Source organism: Triticum aestivum, chromosome 1D, assembly GCF_018294505.1.
Source record: "Triticum aestivum cultivar Chinese Spring chromosome 1D, IWGSC CS RefSeq v2.1, whole genome shotgun sequence".
NCBI lineage: Eukaryota > Viridiplantae > Streptophyta > Magnoliopsida > Poales > Poaceae > Triticum > Triticum aestivum.
This window is the reverse complement of record NC_057796.1, coordinates 468,069,180-468,085,853: the sequence shown is the minus strand read 5'-3', so window position 1 is coordinate 468,085,853 and position 16,674 is coordinate 468,069,180. Positions and strand designations below refer to the sequence as shown.

General features: G+C 42.8%; 1 long non-coding RNA gene across 1 annotated transcript; it reads left to right on the top strand.

The window, feature by feature from the left end:
- The first annotated feature begins 1,392 nt into the window (after positions 1-1,392).
- On the top strand, positions 1,393-2,897 carry LOC123176260 (uncharacterized). Its single transcript, XR_006488435.1, has 3 exons — positions 1,393-1,611; positions 1,996-2,088; positions 2,785-2,897. It is a non-coding gene; the product is annotated as an uncharacterized lncRNA (long non-coding RNA).
- Positions 2,898-16,674: the final 13,777 nt, after the last annotated feature.

Genomic DNA, 16,674 nt, shown 5'->3' with positions numbered 1-16,674 from the left:
GCGATGGCCGTGGTATGAATGGAAGGAGCCCACCAAGATGTGGGCGGGGATGGGAAACCCGTGCGACAAGGAGGACCTAAGCTTTTTCTATGCTTCCACTACTATCACCATTGGCAATGGTGCAAAGACCCCTTTTTGGGACTCACCGTGGCTTCATGGGCGCAAGCCAAAAGACATTCCCCCGCTCATTTACAAAGCATCAAAGAGAAAGAATTGGAAGTTTCGGGAGGCCCTCTCACACAATGCATGGATCCTCAAGATCAAACCGCCCACCATCATCTCCGCGGAGCTCATCACGTAGTTCTTCACTCTTTGGGCGCTTTTGCATGAGGTCCAACTTGATGATCTCACCGAGGATGACATTGTGTGGAAGCATACGGCTAGTGGAATCTACTCGGCGGCATCCACATACAAGGCACAATTCTTAGGGATGGTTCTTACACCCTTGGACAAAATGGTTTGGAAGGCTTGGGCCCCCCCCAAAAGTCAAGTTCTTCACTTGGTTGGCGCTACAAGACAGAATTTGGACTGCCGATCGTTTGGCAAAACGTGGGTGGCCCAACTGTGGTCTCTGCCCTCTCTGCATGAGAGTGCAGGAATGTGGGCCTCACCTCTTCTACAAATGCCGCTACACACGAAGGCTTTGGTCTTTGATCATTGACAAATACCATATTCTCGGTCTTCACACCAACGGTTGGCCCCTGTTCGACTCAGTTGAGGCTTGGTGGGCAAGTACCTGCGACAACGCCACGCCAAACCGCCAAGCTAAGGCGTCCCTCACCATGCTTGTTTCGTGGACTGTCTGGAACGAGCGAAACGCAAGGGTCTTCAAGCACAAGAGCGCTCCTCCAACTATTTTGCTTGCCTCCATAGAGACCGAGGCCAACCTTTGGGTCATCGCCGGTGCCAAAAAGTTAGGGTCCATCATTTCGCGAGAGTGATCTCATGCCATGTATTGAGTGACTTGTAACAAACTCTATTCTCTCTTATTTAATGAACGAGGCAAAGCTTTTGCCTCCGTTTCAAAAAATTTTTTTGCTCTAACTGGCTGGTAGAGCCAAAACTTCCAGAGCGTGTGGCCAAAGAATAGGTGTGCTTGGATATGAATATGACTGGTTGATTATCCTGTTTTTCTTCAGCAGATGAAGGACCCAAAGCTGCATTATAGTATATCTGTGTAATTAACGGGCTCACCAGAAAAGAAGACAGAGACAAAAAAAAAATATTGGAAAAATTATTGACCAGAAGAAAAAGTAGTAGAAAATGCTACAAAAGACAGAAACATTTAGCGATTGATTTGGCTGATCCCTCAAATCAAACGATAAACAACCACCGTCGGATCTTCTTTTGACCTAAGTAACCCCGACAAATCAAATCTTCTCAGCACGACTGTTCTCGCCACCTCCTTCCCTACCGTACGCCGCCCCCGTTCCTCTCTAACCTAACACCAAGAACCGCTGCGCCGTTGCGCCACTGCCTCCATCCACAACGTCCCACCACCCTCACGGCCTTCTCCAATCTTGATATTCCAGGGAGGCAACGGGAAGGCTCCCACGGCAGCGGTTGCAGCGACCGGCAGATGTTGGATTCCCTCGAATCCTCAAGTCGCCCGTAAGTATAGCACTGCAACCTAATTTGCTTATATTATGGGACGGAGGAAGTATTGTTTAAGAGCTTACATGAAAGAAAAAAAACGTAATTTCCAACTGACATCAAATTAACGCCGAACTACTCAAATAACCAGTTTATGCACTGGAACAGAGTTCCATGTTCTTTTGCCAGATGGAAAGGCAGAAAAATGTGCATAAGGAGAAAACACATGGACAAAAGGAAATGCCAATTTTTGGCTACAGTATTGATGGGCTTCTCAGTCCTCAAAATTTGTTTACCGATGTTTATTTAGATTAAACTAGCCCCTTTTGTTCCATTGCAAATCGTAATGACTTGTTGTGCCTTATTGTACACTGATATATTACCTTCTTGCCGTGTACACAGACGCTGAGAGAATGGGCACGATATGGAGATGGGGTGAGGGACGGACGGGCAAGAGAACAGAGAGGAGCCAGCCGCCAGAGGAGGCGGCTCAAGGTCTGTTTAGTGATGTTTCCGTAGAGGTGTAACTGACAGTATTTCCGGTGTTTCTGACACTGAACAATTCCATGTGTATTTCATAATTACTGCTCCAACAAACTGACTGACTTCCCATGTCTAATTACAGCACTACCAGATTGGCCTGTTTTCTCCCTTTAATTTTAGGTTCCGTATGCCAAAATGGGTAGCCAGCTTATTTTGCAGAGTGGTCAAGGCAAAGTGTCCTTTAGCTGCTGGACACTTTTATACAGATATTTTTCGGTATTTTAGTACTGTATTCAACGAAGACTTGATCAAAATGATAATGAGACAACATATGCAGGCCTTTTGTAGCTTTGATACTAGTAGGTTCCTGCAGCTTCAGATACGGCTGCTATTGCTGTTTAATTATAGGTTGCACCAATGGTAATGATTATTTCAGAACAAGAAAGAATTCTAGGATGAGCACCTCATACATTTCTTATTACTATGGCCAATACATTATATGTCTTTTGTGATTTTACAAACTTGTACAGAATGATTTCTACATCATACATTGCGCCACTCCCAAGAAAAACTCCCTTGCTGTGCCGATTTAACGATTTAAGAGTTGTTTGACTAAACTGCATATACCATTTATGGAAATTGTTATACCCAGTTCGTTGCTCTGCCTCATTATTCTTTTACTTTCTAATTCTTTACATTTTGTTGCAGAATAACATATTGGATGACAAATTCTTTAGCATCTCCATCTGACTCCCAGAAAGTGCTTATTCAAACCTGAAATATATAGAAGTAACCAACTGAGATTATGCCAACTTCTTTTAAGTGGAAGATCACTATAGCTTCTATTGAGGGTGCGTGTCAGATAAATCGTTGCACAAAGCATCAAGGTACAGATTAGACTACCTTCTGTACAAATATCAACCACTTTTCCATTTTATTTTTCAGGCTGACATTATGGCTGCAAGATTTATCTCCCTTGGAGTATTGAACTTAAAAACATGATAATGACATGTTCTTGTAACGTCACGATGACGACATGTTAGTGAGAGAGTACTGCTTAAATGTTCCATGGCATCTTCATGTCTCACTGATTAATATTTACAATTACATAATTTTATATTGATAGGATAACAAAGTAAGTAGAACTTCTATCAAATCGTAGTATACAAAAGTGTATGCATCAAAATATTTGGTGATGAAAAACAGAATATTCAGAGATAAGGAAGAGATACGTGTAGCTTTATATGTAAATTTCTCGCTTCACCTACTTTTCAATAAGCTGGTGCAACTACTACTCATAGCTGTCCTGACAATTGACTGAGTTTCTGTATGTGTGACGAGGGGTTGATATTGTGGCCTCTTGCGGTCTGATGATTACCAGGTTCAAAAAGAACAAAGGATATTGATGCACTCGTGGTAGAGTTTGATATCGTGATCTCTTGCGGTGTGAAAATTATTTGGTTTGAAGATATCATAAGATACACTCCTGGGAGGGTTTCATAAAGACGGGTATGTGTACTTCCAGATTTAGCTAGATCATTTTTCATTATCTTCTACTGTGCCCTGTGTTCTATGCTTGTAAGTTTCTTGCAGAATTGATTTTAGGTTCATATATTTTGAACGTACCATGATGAAGATAATCAAACAACACGCTTTTTTTCAAATCAAATTATGGATTAACTTTTTATATATGATGGAAAGTACTCCCTCTGTCTCAAAATGTAAGACGTTTTTTTTTGGAAAAAACGTCTTACATTTTGAGACGGAGAAAATAAACGTCTTACATTTTGAGACGGAGGGAGTAGTATTTTGGTTCCCTTCCGAAATAATGAATTCACAGGCGTTAAAATCTCAAGGTACTTGCTCTACAATTGAGTCGATAAAAGGCTTCACTTTCAGGCCATTGTTTGAAATCATCCCACTTTACATTGATGAAGGTCAACCCTCTATTTTTAGTACATTGAAATCCATATCTATATCTATATCTATACCGACTAATAAAACAAGGTGCGTTTCGCCAATTTTTTCATCCGTTCACAGCCAAAAATATTTTTTTTCTATCCGAGGTGGTACTAAATTCTTATGCGTTCGTCTGCTAGAAATAAAAGACTTTTCCAGAATTTCGTACGTGGGCCACGCACTGTGGCCCAAGGAAGCCAGCCCACTTATTTTTCTGCCCACGCAACTGGGAAAATTCTATTTTCCGTGCAGGGCGATAAATAGTCGGAGCTTCGCACAGGACAACCAATAATGGCGCTGGCCCATTTTTCTTTATTTCTGTGTTTTACTTCTACTTTCATTCTTCTTCCCCTATCTCTTTTTTCCCTTCCAAGTTTATTTTTCCTATAGAATTTATTTCATAAATTCAAAATTCTCAAAAAAAATTTAGAATTTCAATAAAAAATCAAAATATAAAAAATGTTCAGAATTCCAATTTTGTTTGCTATTTTGAAAAATATTCGGAACTTGGAAAAAGTTTCCCATTTTTTCAAAAAATTTTATTGTTTTTTCAAAATTGTTTGAGATTTCTAAAAAGAAAATGGCATTTTATAAAATGCTCCAAATTCAAAAAATATTGTTTTAGTGAAATTTTCATAATTCAAAATAATGTTAAAAGATACACATTTTTGATATATGTTATGAATTTTCAACACATGTTCTCATTCTAAAAAAATGTTCACAAATTAAAATAATGTTCAAGTTTTTATAAAAAAGTTGGTGTTTTCAAAAAATGTTTGTGAATTTTAAAAGATGTTCCTGTTTAAAATTTTGTTTGCGATTTTCTAAATATTTACATAATTTTCAAAAAACTGTTCAGGATTTAAAAAGTGGTTCATGTTTCCTATAATATTCAGAAACTTCATACCTTAAAATCCCCTCGATGGAAAGGAAAAGTAGATTGGATAATTTATGGGCCTTCTCTGGTGTACGGACGTAAAAACTCTTAAATGCCCTCGATCAATGAATGGAAAAATAGCGGATTGATTACTTCATACCCGGCGAAACCGAGAAGCTAAATATTCCTTTTTCACATGCACACAGGGTTTTGCTTGCACATATAATTCTCACTTACTTTAAATGCATACTATCTTTTCTCCCGTTGCAACGCACGGGCATATGTGCTAATATTTCCAAATAAGGATTACATTCCTCACTTTATGGTGAAATAGTCACATCGATAGTATGCCATTTATTTTTGTAAAATTCATTCGTCCTATCTCAAGATCCCATTCTACACATTGAATCATTGATGTAAGCATCTGCCCTACGTTGCCATGTCATTAGCTTCTCGTCCTAATGTTTTTGCCCTCTCTTCACCAAGCACGACTGGCCCCTCATGGAGCTTGTCTTCGTCCAACTGGCCGGTGATTTCTTTCATCACCATGCAGACCTCTTTGGATTCAACCGGTCCTTCATCGTCCTTCAGACACATCTCTCTTCGAAACTAAGGCCTTGACCTAGTGACTCCAAACTCCTCTTTGGTTCATCCAGAACATATGAGGTTTCTCAAAGGGAGGTGCATCTCTGAAAATTTCATCTTTGCGGCTGAGTTGGTTCAATGCTGCTAGAAGCACGCATGCCCGCCGCCGTGTTCAATCTTGATTTTCACAAAGCTTTCTACTCCATCTCATGGTTGGCTTTTGACCGTGCTCGATGCAAAAGGTTTACATCCCCAACGACGTTATTGGTGTTGAGTTCAAGACCCTGCCAATGCAGTATTAAGAAAATGATTTTGCGGCCTATATAAATCCCACATCTAAAGACTAAATAAGCCTAGACGTGAGGGGGTGTTGAAATATATTACCCGTCTGTCCTCACTAGTTCGGAATTTTGGTTACGTTGGCTAGTGCATGAAGCTGAACATGGTATCATGGCCTAAGGTCTTGAGTTCAAGTCCTTAGGCTCTATACCATGTTGAACTTCATGCACTAGCCAACGCAACCAAAAGTTCGAACTGATAAAAAGGGCTAGTCAATCCACATATACAATTCAACAATTGGATCTTAGACCACATCTAGCCGCTCGGCCATCATCCTCAATGTCATCCTAGCAAGTGGATCTCATGCAAAAATGTGGTTCAGTAGGGTGACCCCTTGTCACCCTTCCTCTCTGTAGCGACCCGACCCGGTAAGGATCGAAGTCTCTGTGCTTACCGTGCTAGTCCCTGGATCGACTTGCTAGCACACACATTACTCGATGAAATAACAGAAATAACACACATCTCTTTATTACATCGATAGTCCAGGAGCAATACAATTTATTGCAAGGATATAGCATAAGGCCAAATAAACCAAATACTGCGGAAGCATAGAAGTAAATGAGTCCATCAACTCCACGAGCAAAAGCTGAGTGTAGAACATCGACCTATCGCACCTTAATCCTCGTCAGATATATCTGCAACGTGATAAGTTACAGCCATATAGGTCAGTACATTGAATGTACTGGTAAGTGACATCATAAGAGTATAGTAATCCTACTTGTACATGCAATTTGGCTGGTGGAAAGCTCTAAGTTAAATTTTGCATAAAGCTAATCTTTTCCTAGTACAAAAGATATTATTCTACCACTACAAAATAGCAAAATAGCATATGATTGAGATGGTACCCCCATCACAATCTATTCCCAAGGTTTAACTAAACCCAAATGATTAAGTTAAGGGTGATGAGATATCTCAGCATTTCCACTACTAGATGCTTAATGTGTCCATAACCGGGGACACAGCTAATCGATTAGGTTGACACTCTTCAGAGGTTGTGCATTTTCCCCCACAAGACTCGACCACCTCCATGATCGGAAGATCGAGACATAGTATTTCGAAAGTATCCCCCCTTAACCCATGGATAGACCGGTACACCTACATATTCTACATCAGCTAGCCTATCCCGGAAGAGGTCACACTATCTACCCAACTAAGCCAGAGCCTATAATGGCTTGTGGCTGCACACGTAAGCTTATATACATGAAAACATGTTTGATCCCTTTGATCCTGAGCTGACGGACCACTAGTGTGCACTCCCATATGTTCCCCATGAATGCTCCCACTGTACTTCGCCACCATTCAAACCAATTCCGCCCAGGTAGTTCATTAATTATCTTAGGTCCTGTTTGCTACACTGTCACTCATACTTTATCATGAATTACTCCCCAATCCAGTCTACATTACCGAAGCAATATGATATACAACGGTGGCGACAATGTTGTAAGGTTCAGACCTACCTCAATGAACTACTGGGTGTAAAGTATAGCCATTTGGCATAAATTGCTATCATGCAATCCTACCGCAAATGACTAAGTGCATATAAAAACATAGGTAATGAAAACATGATCAAGATGTAAACTTGCCTTCGTACCGCTGGTTCAACTCTAGAGAATGATAGTACTCGGCTTCCCACTCTGGACAATCTATCGTCAAAGTAAATAAACATACATAAGCAATCATTTCTAAGAATCAAAATAACATGCAACATGCAAAGACTCGGAAAATCCAACACACTTAACTTGCACGAAAATTTCTAAGTACAAAAACAACATGTGGACATATGGTTTGCAATGTGATGGGAACTAAAGTGCATAAAAGGCATAGTAGTAAAACTTTCATGGACAGATCCTAATTTTGTGAAAAAATTGTGACAATGGTCCAAGTTATAGGATTTGGCTACGGTGACAAAATGCAAAAAGAATCAATTCAAACGGGACTAAGGTTTAGGAGATATGGCCGAATACAGTTTGAACTTGAATTTAAAACAATTCAAATTTGAAATTATCAAAAGTTTGCAAAGATGGGTTCTGCCATATCTCCTAATTCTTAGTCCCGTTTGAATTGATTTTTTTGCATTTTGTCAACATAGCCAAATCCTATAACTTGGACCATTGAGACAATTTTTTCACACAATTAGGATCTGTCCATGATAGTTTTACTACTATGCCTTGTATGCACTTTAGTTCACATCACATTTCGAACCATATGTTACATGTTGCTTTTGCACTTAGAAATTTTCATGCAAGTTAAGTGTGTTGGATTTCATTTGGATTTTCTGAGTCTTTGCAAGTTGCATTTTATCTCGAAAATGATTGCTTATGTATGTTTATTTACTTTGACGATAGATTGTCCAGAGTGCGAAGACGAGTACTATCATTCTCTAGAGTTGAACCAGCAGTACCAAGGCAAGTTTACATCTTGATCATGTTTTCATTACCTATGTTTTTATATGCACTTAGTCCTTTGCGGTAGGATTGCATGATAGGAATTTATGCCAGATGGCTATGCTTTACACCCAGTAGTTCATTGAGGTAGGTGTGAACCTTATAACATTGTCGCCACCGTTGTATATCATATTGCTTTGGTAACGTTGACGTGGATTGGGGAGTGATTCATGATAAAGTATGAGTGACAGTGTACGTAGTAAACAGGACCTAAGATAAAGAATGAACTACCTGGGCGGAATTGGTTTGAATGGTGGCGAAGTACAGTGGGAGCATTCATGGGGAATCCATGGGAGTGCACACTAGTGGTCCGTTTGCTGAGGATCAAAGGGATCAAACATGTTTTCATGTCTAGAAGCTTACGTGTGCAACCACAAGCCATTATGGGCTCTGGTTTAGTTGAGTAGATAATGTGACCTCTTCCGGGATAGGCTAGCTGATGTATAATATGTAGGTGTACCGACCTATCCGTGGGTTAAAGGGGAATACTTTCGAAAGACTATGCCTCGATCTTCGATCATGGAGGTGGTCGAGTCTTGTGGGGAAAAGTGCGCAACCTCTGCAGAGTGTCAACCTAATCGATTAGCCGTGTCCCCGGTTATGGAAATCTTGAGCATCTAGTAGTGGAAACGCGGGGAGATCTCATCATCCTTAACTTAATCATTTGGGTTTAATTAAACTTTGAGAATAGATTGTGATGGGGGTACCATCTCAATCATATGCTATTTTGTAGTGGTAGAATAATATCTTTTGTACTAGGAAAAAAAATTAGCTTTATGCAAAATTAAACTTAGAGCTTTCCACCAGCCAAATTGCATGTGCAGATAGTTTCATTATACTCTTATGATGTGACTTACCAGTACATTCAATGTACTGACCTATATGGCTGCAACTTATCACGTTGCAGATATATCCGACGAGGATTAAGGTGCGATAGGTTGATCTTCTACAGTCAGCTTTTTCTCGTGGAGTTGATGGACTCATTAACTTCTATGCTTCTGCAGTATTTGGTTTATTTGGCCTTATGCCATATCCTTGTAATAAAGTGTATTGCTCCTGGACTATCGATGTTATAAAAAGATGTGTGTTATTTCTATTATTTCATCGAGTACTGTGTGTGCTAGCAAGTCGATCCAGAGACTAGCACGGTAAGCACAGAGACTTCGATCCTTACCGGGTCGGGTCGCTACACTCTTCATCCTTGTCGCTGACATTCTTCAACGTCTTGTGATGGACATTGGCGCCAACGAAGGCTCCAACATCCCCCATGCCCATCCTCCCCTATCCCGTGCTCTAGTATGCTGATAACATGATGTCCCTTTTGCGGGATTACATCACACAAGTTATTAGGCTCAAGGCTTTGCTTTACTCCTTCGCTCAAAGCGTTGGCCTGGCACTGAACTTCGATAAATGTACGTTTCTGCATATAAACGTGCAACATCCCATCCGCCCTGATCAGCGTGGGATGGACCGGAGCTCATATAGGTACCAGAGCAAGAAGGCGCTGGTAGGGGTGGTGAAGAAAGCCTCACATAGCTACACAAAAATTGTCAGATCTAAGATTGACCTGGGGTCGGGTTATGCATAACATCTCGTACACATCCAAAATCGCAAACATGAAGCCGAAAATGGGGAAGCCAAGCTCGCAGAGGATGTGCTTGTTGGGAAACGTAGTAGAAAACAAAAAAAAAATTCACCCTACGAGCACCCAGGAACTATATGAAGATGCATATAGGGTTTGGATTAACAATCATTACCGACTCCGGGAGTGCAGCGAAAGTAGACGAGTCAATGTAGATCGTACTTGGAGTCCCTCAAACATTGATGAAGATCCCACGAACCACCCTCGAACGGTCCCTCGAACGGAAGACCGAAAGCACGACCTCTCTATTTGGTTGCAAGCGTACAGTCTTCACGATCCGGCAGCGCTTCGCCGTCGAGAGCTAATCGTCCCTGGAGAATTAGAGGGGGGAGATTAAAACCATACGGGGCTTCTAATTATGAGGATTAGAGGTGGCTAGGGCTAACTCTAATTAGTCAACTAGGATCAATAAGAACTAGAACTAGATCAACTAGAGAAGGCTCCAAAACTTATGTTCACTATTGGGAACCAAACCTCCACTATATATCGGTTAGAGGGGAGAAGGAGGGCTGCCACCAAGGAGGGAAGCCCTCCTTTTTTCCCTTCTATTCAGCCTAGGGAAGGGGCGCCTCTCCCCACTTGGGCCCTTGTGGCCCACGTTGCTTTCCACCTATTGGTCTTTTAAGGCCCGTTGATATTTAAATTAAAAATAAAATGTTCTAAATACTTCTAGACCATTATATATATAATTTAACATCCCTGCAAACATTTTTCACCTATATATAATTAATCGGTAATACCCGGTATTACCCGATATTCGAAACCCTTTCGGTGACCCCGAAATGCTTCCGGAACCTCTCGGAACTATTCTGGATATTAATGAAAAATTCCACAAATATATTCTCATTACTCCCGTACCACTAACACTTAGTAGATCGTGATTACCTTAAGCTTGTGACCCCATAGGTTCGGTAAATCATTGACATGAACGAAACCATCCATATCGGCCCCTATGATTACACGGATGATCTTCGAGTGAACCTTTGGTTATCATGTGATGTTCTCTTTACTTCGCGATACTTTACAAAACCAGGTGTGCATCGGTATCCTCCTGAGTCATCACCATGCTCACTATACTATTGCTCTCGTTACCGGTTTTGTTCTTCTTTCTCGTTAACGTGTTCCGGCATCCCCGTGACGTAGTCACCTGTGTCTGGCCAGTCGTTGATGGATGCCATCACACCGAGAGGGCCCTAAGAATATCTCTCCATCTTTAGAGGAGCAAATCCCACTCTCGAGCTATCCAGTCACTTGTCAAACTTTTCGGTGAGCCTGAAAGTTGTCGTTATGATCACCTTGTTACAGATGACGTTTGAGCAACCCCAAAGCCCACCGCCTGGTAGGGAGTGACCGAGACACTCTCATGGTCCGAGGAACTAAAACACATGCTAACACTCTGTGTTATAACAGATGATTTCAGACGATATAATCACAAAGTATAACAGACAAGTATTGGGTCGATTCAATATGACCGTTCTTCTAACGTCATACCCTCAATGTTGTTTTAGGACTATCGTTACACTTAACAATATCCTAAGATCCGGAAAACGTGATCACCAACAACACTTGAGCCAGTCTTAGAGGCGAGATCGGGAACCTGTTGTTTACCGTTTACCATTTGACACGTGCATATGAGTTTTCCACTAAATCGCATATTCCAGGATCATGGCAGTTATAGCATGAAATATAAACTCTTAATTATGAATAACAGAAATATAATAATACAATATTATTGCCTCCAGGGTATATTTCCAACAGTGCTTGACCAAAAATACCGTTTGATACTGGGATGAATGGGGAACTGTGAGCCCCTCCACCAAAAAGATAGGGTAATTTTGTGTAAGAATCCTAGAGCGAAGATTGTCTAGCCATTCCCGTGAAACCAAAGATTCCGGCCATTGCGGTGCACCGGAGTTCCAGATAAGCCCAAAATTGAGCGGCTAGCGGGTTCTTTCCCTTCCGCTCTAACCTAGCGACCGTCTTCTTTGGGGCCATCCATAAAGTGCACCTACCTCACAAGAGCAATGTGGGAGGAGAAGGATGCCTAGAGGCTATGAAAACAAAATGGACATATACTGCCTTCACCATGGTTAGAAGAGAAACTTCATAGGCAAGACGGGACCATCTCGGGAGCCAGAAAGGATCGAACATTGAAGGATCCGAAGGGGCATCATGGCCCGTAGTTCACTGGAGGAAACATAATGTTTAGGAAGAGGGCCGTTAAGCGACTTAACTACAAATAGTGATTGGGGGGGGGGGGGGGGAGCTTGTCGGCGACAAGCCAATTTTGGGCCCCACCTTGTAGTCTCGAGGCCCAAGCGAGTTAAGGAGACTTTTTTTCTGGTTTCACCAGTGGTCCTGCTAGCCCCAAAAGATAGGTGACTAAACTAACCGCCTCTAGGGATCGTCAGAAAAACGAAAAACGAAGACATGCCGAGTCGGAAGATCATGGAAGAGGCAGATGAGGCCACAAGACGGAAACATTGAATTTATTCATACCAATCTTAATCTCAATTGTAGGCTCAGTGATATCTTCTTGTTTAGTAGGTAGCTTACCGAATAGCTACTTTCTTTCATCGTCCAACTCACGTACCATAGCTGCAACATGATCAACAATGACATTATATGCTTCATTATTTGATACTTCAGGTAGTGGGTGTTTCATTGCTATCATCTTTACGAAGTCTGCAACTGTATATGTATACTCTAGCACATGGCTCTTATCAAGCTCTTCTGCATTTACTTCGCTACTTGTCATCATCTTGACATCCTCAAAGGGGCTAGGTTTCGGTTTACCTGCAAACTTGGCTAGAATCAAAGTTTGACTCTGCAATTTTAGCAACGAGTGCCTCCATGCCTTTTGTTCTTCCATCTAAAGCCTGCACATCATTAGTGAGTCCAACAATCTTACCGGTCAATTGACCAAGTAAGTTATCATGATCCTTCAGGATATTTTTAAAGTATTTCTATTTTCATGCTCATGGTCGCTTAGTTCTGCTCAGTTTTCCCCCACCCAACAAACATCTCTCACTTTCCCCTCCTCTACTCGGCCCACACTCAACATTGCCTGAAACGGAGCCTTGCTGTCGGATCAAACTAGTTGATATTTACCTGGCTAAGATACTGATGTGTGGGATCCCCATGGCCCACCTGTCCGTGTCTGGTTTATTGGAAAAAAGTGTAGCATATACTGTCGCCCGTGGGAGTCGAACTCGAGAATCACCGTTGAGTATGCATCATACGAGCCATCTGAGCTGTGTGCGTCTGTTCTTATGGGCAGAGCCTCAGCCTTTTGACCTGGCATTGTCTACGTGACAGAAGGGCCCACGATTCAGTGACCCAGGAAAGAAAGATCATGGCGGTGTCAAATAAAGCGATTCAGAGATTCAGAGATAGCACATTTGGATAAACTTAACAAAACATTCATAGATTTGTTCCCTTTGTTCAACGCTAGCAGAGAGAATTGACATTACATTATCCCTTGGTACTAATAGGGACTACATAAGATGGCCAGCCGGCGCCGACAGCGACAATAGATGGACGACTACTTGTCTTCACCATCCGAAAGGATGATGGTACCGTCGTCGGTGTGGTCTTCGTCGTCAGAGTAGGATATGGTGACATTGTTCGGTCCATCCTCTTCCACCTCGATGGCGTCGCTGCATGCAGAGTGGCCGCCCTCCTTTGCTCTAGAGCTGCGACCTCTTCTTCAGCCGCCCTGTGCACGACGGCCTCTGCCTGAGCCGTAGACAGAGACTTAGCTAGCATCGCCTCGTCGAGCTGCTGCTGCGCCGCGCGCAGGGCCTTCTCGGCCTAGGCACTGAGCACGACAGCATCATACGCTGGAGCCGGTATCTGTTCCTCGGCCTCCTCCTCCTTGGTGTTGACGTCGAGGTGCGCCTGCATCGCCTCAAAGACCACCTCTGCCTCAGCATCCTCCTCATTCTCCCTGCAGTTATGGGACAACTCGGACGGCGTGGGCTCGAGCTCGGAGTAGTTGGTGTGGTCGCAAGTGCCGGATGAACAGCGTCCTGAGGCAGCCGACAAAGCGCCATACTTGGAGCCCGTGCCGGAGTTGGAGCCTGCTCCCACGCTGGCCGGGCACCAACGCCCTCGGGCAACGACCTCCTATAGAGATCCAGGTGGTGAAAAGCGTCCTCACCATGGCTGCTGAACTGGATTTCACAGTGCGTGGAAGAAATGGAGTGGAGTGGAGGGGCAGTGGAACGACGCCGAACGACGGTATTTAAGCAGTGCCGGGAGTGGGATACAGGTGGTCGCGGGAGATTGTTCTGGTGGTAGATCGATTTGGCGGGAATGCACGGTGGTGGGAAGGAGCGGTGGACGCGGTGGCGGTGGCAATGGGGGAACCGCTGCGTGACTCTCATCCGTACGGGCAGCGGCGAATGAGAGAAAATGGTGATTTTTTTGAAACACCCCCTGGTTGACCAAACATATAGAACCAGAGCCCAAAGAGACCGTTTACTTTTGCAAAAGACCCCCAGGTTGCAAGAAATCACTTTTGTGTGAAGGAAGTATGTGAAATAAGTTTAAAAATTGAGCCTTTGTATTTTTCATGCAGATTAGACCACATTGGATGCCCACTGCATTTAGACATTTCACTTCGAGTCAAACTTTTTGATCGGGAGATTTCATTTCGCAGCAGCTCATCTCAAATGCCGCAGACGCTATATCGGGCAATAGCGGCGCTAAGCCATTTAGCGGGGATTACTACATGGGCATTTTCAGTCGGAAAACAGAGGATTTTCAGTACATATTCAGACATAAATTGAGGGCAGGCCTAGCACAATGGTGAAGTCCTCCCCACTTATGCCAAGAGATTCTAAGTTTGAACCGGCCTCTCTCTGCATTGCACTTTGCAGGGGTAAGACTATGTTCCTATAATCCCTCTTCAGACTCCACCTTGTGTGGGAGCTTCTGTGCACTGGGCATGTCTTTATTCAGACATAAATTCAAAAGAGTATCACTTGTCACCTAAAACAATTGAGGCTGCACCAGGGACACCAATAGAGGTCTCAAGTTCGCAAAAGGAAATCAAACAAGCATGGCGGTATGGTGAAGATCGACATGGCGATGTACTTGCTAGTGCTTTTATTGAAGCTATGTACTTGCTAGTGCTACTGAAGCAAACTGATAGGAAGGGGCTTGCCCTGTACATGCTAGCAATGTACTACCTCCTTTCTGGTTTATCGGTCTCCTTTGTATTTTATGCTAAATTTGACCATATATTTAACTAACAAAATGTTAGTGCATGTCATAAAAAAATTATATTGTTGGATTCGTATTTGGACATAGTTTTTAATAATATTATTTTTTGTGATATGCATTAAAATTTTGTTGGTTAAATCTAAGGTCAAAGTTTGGCACAAAATACAAAGAGGACCAATAAACCAGGACGGAGGTAGTACCGTGAGTTGCTAGTGCTTTTTATAGTGTGCATTGTAGCTCCAGGTGAAGCACTAGTTAAAGGGAAGCGCATGTGCGCTTCGTATAGGGAAAACCTGATCGCAATTCAGACTCTTAAGGTTCAAGATATATTTTATTTTGAAAAAACCGGATCTAGAAAAGAGAAGCACATTTAGCCCTCCATGGAAAATCCCACCAAAACTCTTGAGTGGCACAGATGCGTTGGTCCACTCGTGATCACCACAAATGTTGACGGAGTATGACCCTGCATTCTTCTCGGATCGCTCTAGTACAATGGATCGAAGGGGTACTGGCCGGCCGCCATATAGGAAATTCAAGACGGTAGAAGAGTTCGGTCCGCCCAGTAAGATCCTCAAATTCACCACGGCCATGAGTAGTAGATTTGAATGTGCATTGCTAAATCTGTTGCTTAAATATATACTGATTTTTCTAAATGAGGTTGAATTCCATATCGGTACCAGTGGTACTGGACAAGCTCTTAGGGAATAATCCCAAGTTTATGAGGCACCCCTCCTGCATCATCACAACATAAAAAACCGGCAAGGAATCGCTATCGCTACTGATATGATCCCTCTCCAAACCATACCTGTTCTTAATTGTTGTTTACGAAACTGAGCCGGTACCTAACATGCAGGCATCTTTCGAAGGGAGTTTGATCTTGAATGGAACCGGAGAATATGAAATTGGCTCTGGACCCACGCCTTGCTTTGTTTATCTTTCCTATCATCTTGAATAAGGTTTCCTAGCTTAGCCCATCTCGGTGTCTGCTACCGAAAGAGAGAATCAGTCTAAGGGCAACCACTATTTTGACAAAACTGGCATGCATGTGATAATGACTCAGTTAGTAAGAAAACCCATTCATTTGCACACCTGCACTGGTTGATAGATATATGCTCAGCTAGCTCGTCGTCCAGCGAGGGCCATACGGTCCGAGCCATGGCACAATCAAGCAGAGGGTAAGCATGGCAGAAACAACAGGCAGCTGATGAAGCCATATTTCGGTGATGTCGAACAGTCCCGGCAGGAATGGATCGATGCGCCAGCCTACGGAGGAAGACATGAATTTTACTACACACTTTGGTTTTCCATGAGCTGCTCCACTGCTTCTGATCGGTCGTCGAGGACTACTGGCCTTCGAGCCGGTCGTCCGACACCTTCTCCGTGGTTACCAATAGATAAATAAAAGAAGAAAGACGCGTGGAAAAACCAAACAAGACGACAAGAGTAGGTAACCGTGGCCCCTCCCAGCATCCCGACGGGCCAACAACCGCGTCTCCCGCGCATGGTCGCATGCCCTTAAGGAC